We start from the raw sequence: 6,000 nt of genomic DNA, 5'->3' as shown, positions 1-6,000 counted from the left end.
TCAAGATGGCACCACATGTAGCCCTAATACAATGCGCTCTATAGCAGATTATTGAACGTCTGTTGCCTTTATGCGCGACTGGTCTGTGTAGGTTTATGTCCTTCATACGTAATCCGTATCATATACAATAGCGTGCTAGTCGTATATGAGCAGGCAAACCTCTCCAGTGTTTATTTAAGAATATACCTGTTACCCGCACGTGGTTACTCAGTGGCTGTGGTGTTGGGCTGCTGAGCACGAGGTCGCAGGATCGAATCCCGGCCGCAGCGGCCGCATTTCGATGGGGGCGAAATGTGAAAACACCCGTGTACTTAGATTTAGGTGCACGTTAAAGAACCCCAGGTGGTCGAAATTTCCGTAGTCCTCCACTTCGGCATGCCTCATATTCTATAGTCAGAAAGTGGTTTTGGCACGTTAAACCCCATAATTTAATATATCTGTTTCCTTAAAGAGGAAACATGTAAATTTTCGATCAGAACCTGTATTGTGTGAGTTAATCCTTGGGCGTTCAAGAACACGTGGGCAAAATTTAGCGCATTTGGGCCACCACTGGTGGGAACGCGCTGCAGCTTAACAAAATTGTAGTTTTGCTGAGTACGGATCCGAGAGACATGCATGCAAGGAATGCATGCAAGCAAACAACCTACGCACATGACGATATACATTGTGCGAAGCAGTGCCAGACTTGATCTCCCGTGAACGGCTGGCTGAGCGATGCTAAACGCATGAAATATGATGAAATAAAGCTACAGTACTCAGCAGTGCGGAAGGGCATCACCAGCATTTCGCGCAACACCACTGCCGTCACCTCAGTTAAACGCGTTTTCTACGCTGTCTTCGTCACCGGTGGCGATGGGGCCGAAGTCAAAATGCGCAGCGTATATACGCTGCGCACGTCTTATATAAGACGCCATCGCTGCCTATGCTGCTCAAAGATCCATCGCTTGCTTCTTCACTCGAAGTTGGCGGCGTCGAATGCACGGCACGCGATATCTGGAGCAAATACGGCAACAAACGGCAGCTATGCTCCGACCTGACATGGTGCGGTGGCTGATTTTGTAGCAGACGATGGCTCGGTTCCAGGTAGCACATGACGTCACACATGGCTGTCGGCGCCGGAGGGTGGGGCTTAGAGCCGGCGAGCTGTAGCTCATATTTTGGACAGAAATGTGCTCTTACAGCCCAATTTTTACACGTGTATAGCCATAATAGACCCTCTACTACAGTTTCTCACAGAAAACCGCTAATTGTTGGGTGACGTGTCGAGCCCCCATTTAATATGATACATACTCGTAAATGGCTTTGCACTATGAGCGCTATGTGTACGCGGAAGTACGACAACGCCTGTATAGGCTATAGCCCTTCGACGCCACCCGCAACTACATATATATATATATATATATATATATATATATATATATATATATATATATATATATATATATATATATATATATATATATATATATATATATATATATATGATGGGACTCACACTATCGGTAACCACACATAAGAGATGTCTCGCAGATATTCCAACTGATGAGCGCCAGTGATACGCCTGGGGTCTACTTTTTCCGCATGCGCAGTACTATATAGCTATTGCGGCCAACAGTAAACGAAGCTAGAACAGAACATGTTACTGAACGACTCGCTTTAACGCGGACCAACGTCCGTATCAGTGGAGGAAAGGCGCTGACAGGAGTGTACACGCAAAGCAGCCGAGGAAGCAGAGCGCGCGCATCTCCTACCGTCGTGCCGCCGCGGACGTGCGCGGCGAGACATTGTGTAACCTTCGAGGGATGACGCTACTCGACGCGCCGTGTTTTTCTTTCCTCCTGATAAGAGTGGGCTCCGCTTGCATGCGTTAGCCCACGGCGATGCTACACGCAGAGAAAGGGGTACCAGTGTGGTCTCGTTTTAGAACGGATCTACGGTTCACGAAATTTGGTGTACACTTTTTGTCCTGCAGCTGTCTGCATGGGGAACAGCACGAGGAAGCGAGCGCAGGCCACCCGAAGCGGTGCAAGCGGGAAGCGATTGAGTCATGCCACGTCAGTGTTCGCCTATACCGACGACGCCGTGTCCGGTACCGTGTTCTATCGGGAGGCAAGTTTCAGTCGTGTACCACGTATTGAAGGCGGACCCATGCACGGTGTGCTGTACCAGCCGAAGCGAATTAGCGGCTTCCTTGGACATGTCGGTGTTTAATATGGACGCTGAAATACGGTTCGGACGAGGAAGTCGGTGACACGACACCGTAAAACACTCGGTGAAATGCACGTGAGGCAATGGTAAATCGAACTTTCCTTTTGAGCGGATAAACTCGTCAGAGTGATTAGAGCGTGATTCTGCGGTGCAGATCACAGTTATAGACTGCACCAGTCGAAGACAGCATGGGCAAAGAAAAAAAGCGTATGGACACAAGCAGACCGCTTAGTGGGCACGTTGCTCTCGTTTATGCTTAGCATATACGCCGTTGTACAGCTGAAGAATTGCGCGTTCTCGCGAAAGCTTCCCGGTTAGCCGATTTGCGTCATGGTAGTAAACTTAATTCCGTAAGCTCTTCACGTAAACACCGTGTACGCTGACAGAAAAAAAAAAGTAATTTTTGAAATGTACTTGCTTTCGGGCGTATATATACCCTATGGAGCTGCTCACATGTCATACAAAACGCGCGCATGGTTCGAGTGAGCAACTTATTTTTGTGCGGAGTTTGGGCTGATAGCTGGTATGCCTTTATGCATGCGGGTACGCTTATCTGTGCCTCTGTGTGTCGCAGGTGTTTCTTTTCTTTTTTTTTGTGAGAGAACGGCCTAAAATGCGACACTTCTTGGAGCTTAGTGAAACAGGCGCCCATCGCAATTGAAGCTCCACCCAGAAGAAGGTCAGGGGCTGCACAGGATTAAGGCGCACTGGTGGCGACGAGGCAGTTTAGGTTGTACTCTAAGCACCGACGTACGGTGAGCAAATTCGAGCAAATTGACCCGAATAAAAGAAACAATAATGCTTAAGAATTTCTGATTCTCGCAGTGCGTCGATCTATAGCCATTCGTACCGCTCGTGAAGCAGGCGGGCGCAAGAAAAGTGAGAGTGCTCATGGTGTCAGTAGGCTAGCCCTGTTTCGAGAGTGAGCGTTCGTAAGCGTCATACGAAATATTTTTCTCGCAGTCTACGACTATCACTAGTACTTTTTGCACTACCACTGCAGCCACGTCGTATTCACACGTGCGCTCTCCCGCCTCCTTCCGTGCTACCGAACCAGCGCCGCTTAACAGTCGCTATATTTCCTCGCCGGCCCGTTATTTACGGTGGCACCTTCACCAAACTCCGAAGTGGGCGTCGCGCAGCGCTCAACGCGGTGACAAGTCGTCCGGACGACTTCGAGGGCGGGCGCCGCCCACAAAGATACGCTTCGCGTGCCTCCCGGCAGTAAGCACCCGGAGGGAAAATGTAGAACGTGCACTGTTATCATCTAAGCGCATCGAGCGTACAATGCGACGCGCTCGCGATGCCGCCAGGAAGTCGTAGGACAGCGGATTTACGCACACACGTCAGATGAAATGTCCCCTAGACATAAGTGTTTCGTTAGTTTTCCGACTCCGTGCGAGCTCGTCGTCCTGCGGTCCCGCCGTTGACCGCTGTCGAGCGTGGCCCGGCGGCGTAACAAAGGGGACACGCCTTGCGCTGGTCGCGGTTCCCGCGGTCGCCTTTGCACCCATCCTAGTTTCGCAATCTCTCGTCGCCCGACTATACAAACAGTTACCAAGATTCTTCGCGTCCTTTCTATCCCTTTCTTATTTTTTTTTCGTTCTCTCACTCTCTTTCGCTTCGCTGCGCCACCTCAGGAAAGTATTCTTCATCAGTCGCCTCGTTCCCATGCGACGAGCGACACTGCGTATGCTGGTATGCCTACGTGGTTTGTTTGCAATTTCCATTGTGATTTGCTCGCTCAGTGGCGTCGTTTATTCTCATCTTTGCATTGTTTGCAAGCCTGGACGCAGAGAGGAGACCAACCGGAGTACGTTCGCCTCCTCAACGGCAAGATGAATAAAGCGAAAAAATTAATAAGAAGAAAGGATATCAGCCTCAGTGGACGACTGCGCGTGCACAAAGGGCGGAATGAATTAAAACGGCCCATTGGCAAGTAGACTATTGTAGCAAAAGATTCCCTAACTTGATTTCGTGCTCAAAGCAACGACCCGCTGTGACCAAGGAAGCGCACCACACTGCTCTAAACTCTTTTTTTTTTCTGTCTTCTGAACAGAGTTTTCCACCCGTGCTCTTAAATTTCCTTCTTTTGAAATGCTAGGTGTCTCTGATCGAATTTGCCAGTGCGGAGTAAATTTCTCGTCTCAAGTTACGTAATTAACACGGAATGATAATACGCAAAATTAATACAATATACGGAATAACGGGCTCCTATAAGCCATTCCTAGTGAAGATGACGTGTGTTGTTTCTACTAAAAGAAAACCTTTATTCCCAGAATTAAAGAAAAATTATGGGGTTTTACGTGCCAAGAGCGCTTTCTGATTATGAGGCACGCAGTAGTGAGGGACTCCGGAAATTTTGAGCACACGGGTGTTTTCGCCCCCATCGAAATACGGCCGCCATGGCCGGGATACGATCCCGCGACCTCGTGCTCAGCAGCCCAACACCATAGCCACTGAGCAACCACGGCGGGTCCCAGAATAGGCATGCTTTGCAAGCAGGGACATGCAATGCAGGTTAGCTGTTACCACGTTGGTATGAGAGCATAAATTGCCGTTTCTTGTTTTGTCAAAGGTCAAGCTAGACTAAGGAAACTAGGGAAAACTCATAATTAGAAAATAAATGAAACCTCAGTAACAAGTTCGATGTTATGCCTTTCTTTAACTCAATAACGAATAGATCTTGCAAAACTCATCAAGCACAGCATTTTTGAAAGCAAGTATTTCTGGTGAAAGCAGGCACATCCTATCCTGAGTTCAGATTGTATTAGTGGTCAGGCTTTTTTTACATATATTTAATAAATTCAACTAGGCTAAGTTAATATCTGCCAGTAAGAATGGTGCGAACGTGGAATTCTGTCGTATCCTTCCATAAATTTCCACTGTGACATTGTAATTCCACATTCCTATACGGAACCTGACACTGAAGAGTGAAACGCTCGTTAGTTTGTGCACACTTAGGCGAACTGAAGATCTGCTTAATAAATGTAAGTTCAGCTTAGTAAGCATTAAATAAAGAAATGTACTTTGCCGAAGAAAAAAAAAGGTCTTTAATCCACGCTGTGAGGGTGGTTGGACAGCGAACCTGTAAGTAAATATAATGATTACCCATTGCGACGTAGGTTGAAATTATTCACCTGGCGCCATTCACATGCACTTTACCTAACTATTAGCCTAAGACGTTTCGATGGTCTGCGACTTGGCTTGCGCCACTACTTCGTACACCTATACCTACAAAGAGTGGACCAGAGAGAAGAGAAATTCGCCGCGCCTCCTACGCAAGCTGCTCTTCAGGAGTCCTCACTGTACGCGGCCTTCATACTGCCGCAACACAGATCAGTTGGTAGGCGGGTCCTTCTTTTACGTAAGAAAGGGCAGTTACGCCACTCCCTGCCTCGTATGCTACGGTCCAGCTGCCTTCGCCGCGGCAGCTTGCGCCACAGTAATCTTTACCGGGAAGCGTATGCGGGAAGCGCTACGTGCTTCGCATTTGCGTGTAGGCGCAGGAGCGCCTTATCATCAGTTATGTGGTTCGGATGCGTTTTTTTGAGCTTGTTCTTTATTGAAGCGTATGCCGTTCTGTATGTTGTACGCGTGAATCCAAAGCATGTACCCACTACTCGCTTAACTTCGCTGAGGGCTTGTAGCCTCTGCCTTTCGGGGATATCAGCCATAGATGCTGACAGTTGTCTGTCGACGTTACGCCGCGAACAAATCCCGGGATCATAGCCATAGACAGCATCGCTGTAAAATGCCCTTGTTGAATCTATGCTGGCACTGGCAATTCCG

The sequence above is a fragment of the Dermacentor andersoni genome, chromosome 1 (genome assembly GCF_023375885.2).
Source record: "Dermacentor andersoni chromosome 1, qqDerAnde1_hic_scaffold, whole genome shotgun sequence".
Taxonomy (NCBI): Eukaryota; Metazoa; Arthropoda; class Arachnida; order Ixodida; family Ixodidae; genus Dermacentor; species Dermacentor andersoni.
The sequence above is the reverse complement of the archived record's forward strand: the minus strand, read 5'-3'. Positions refer to the sequence as shown.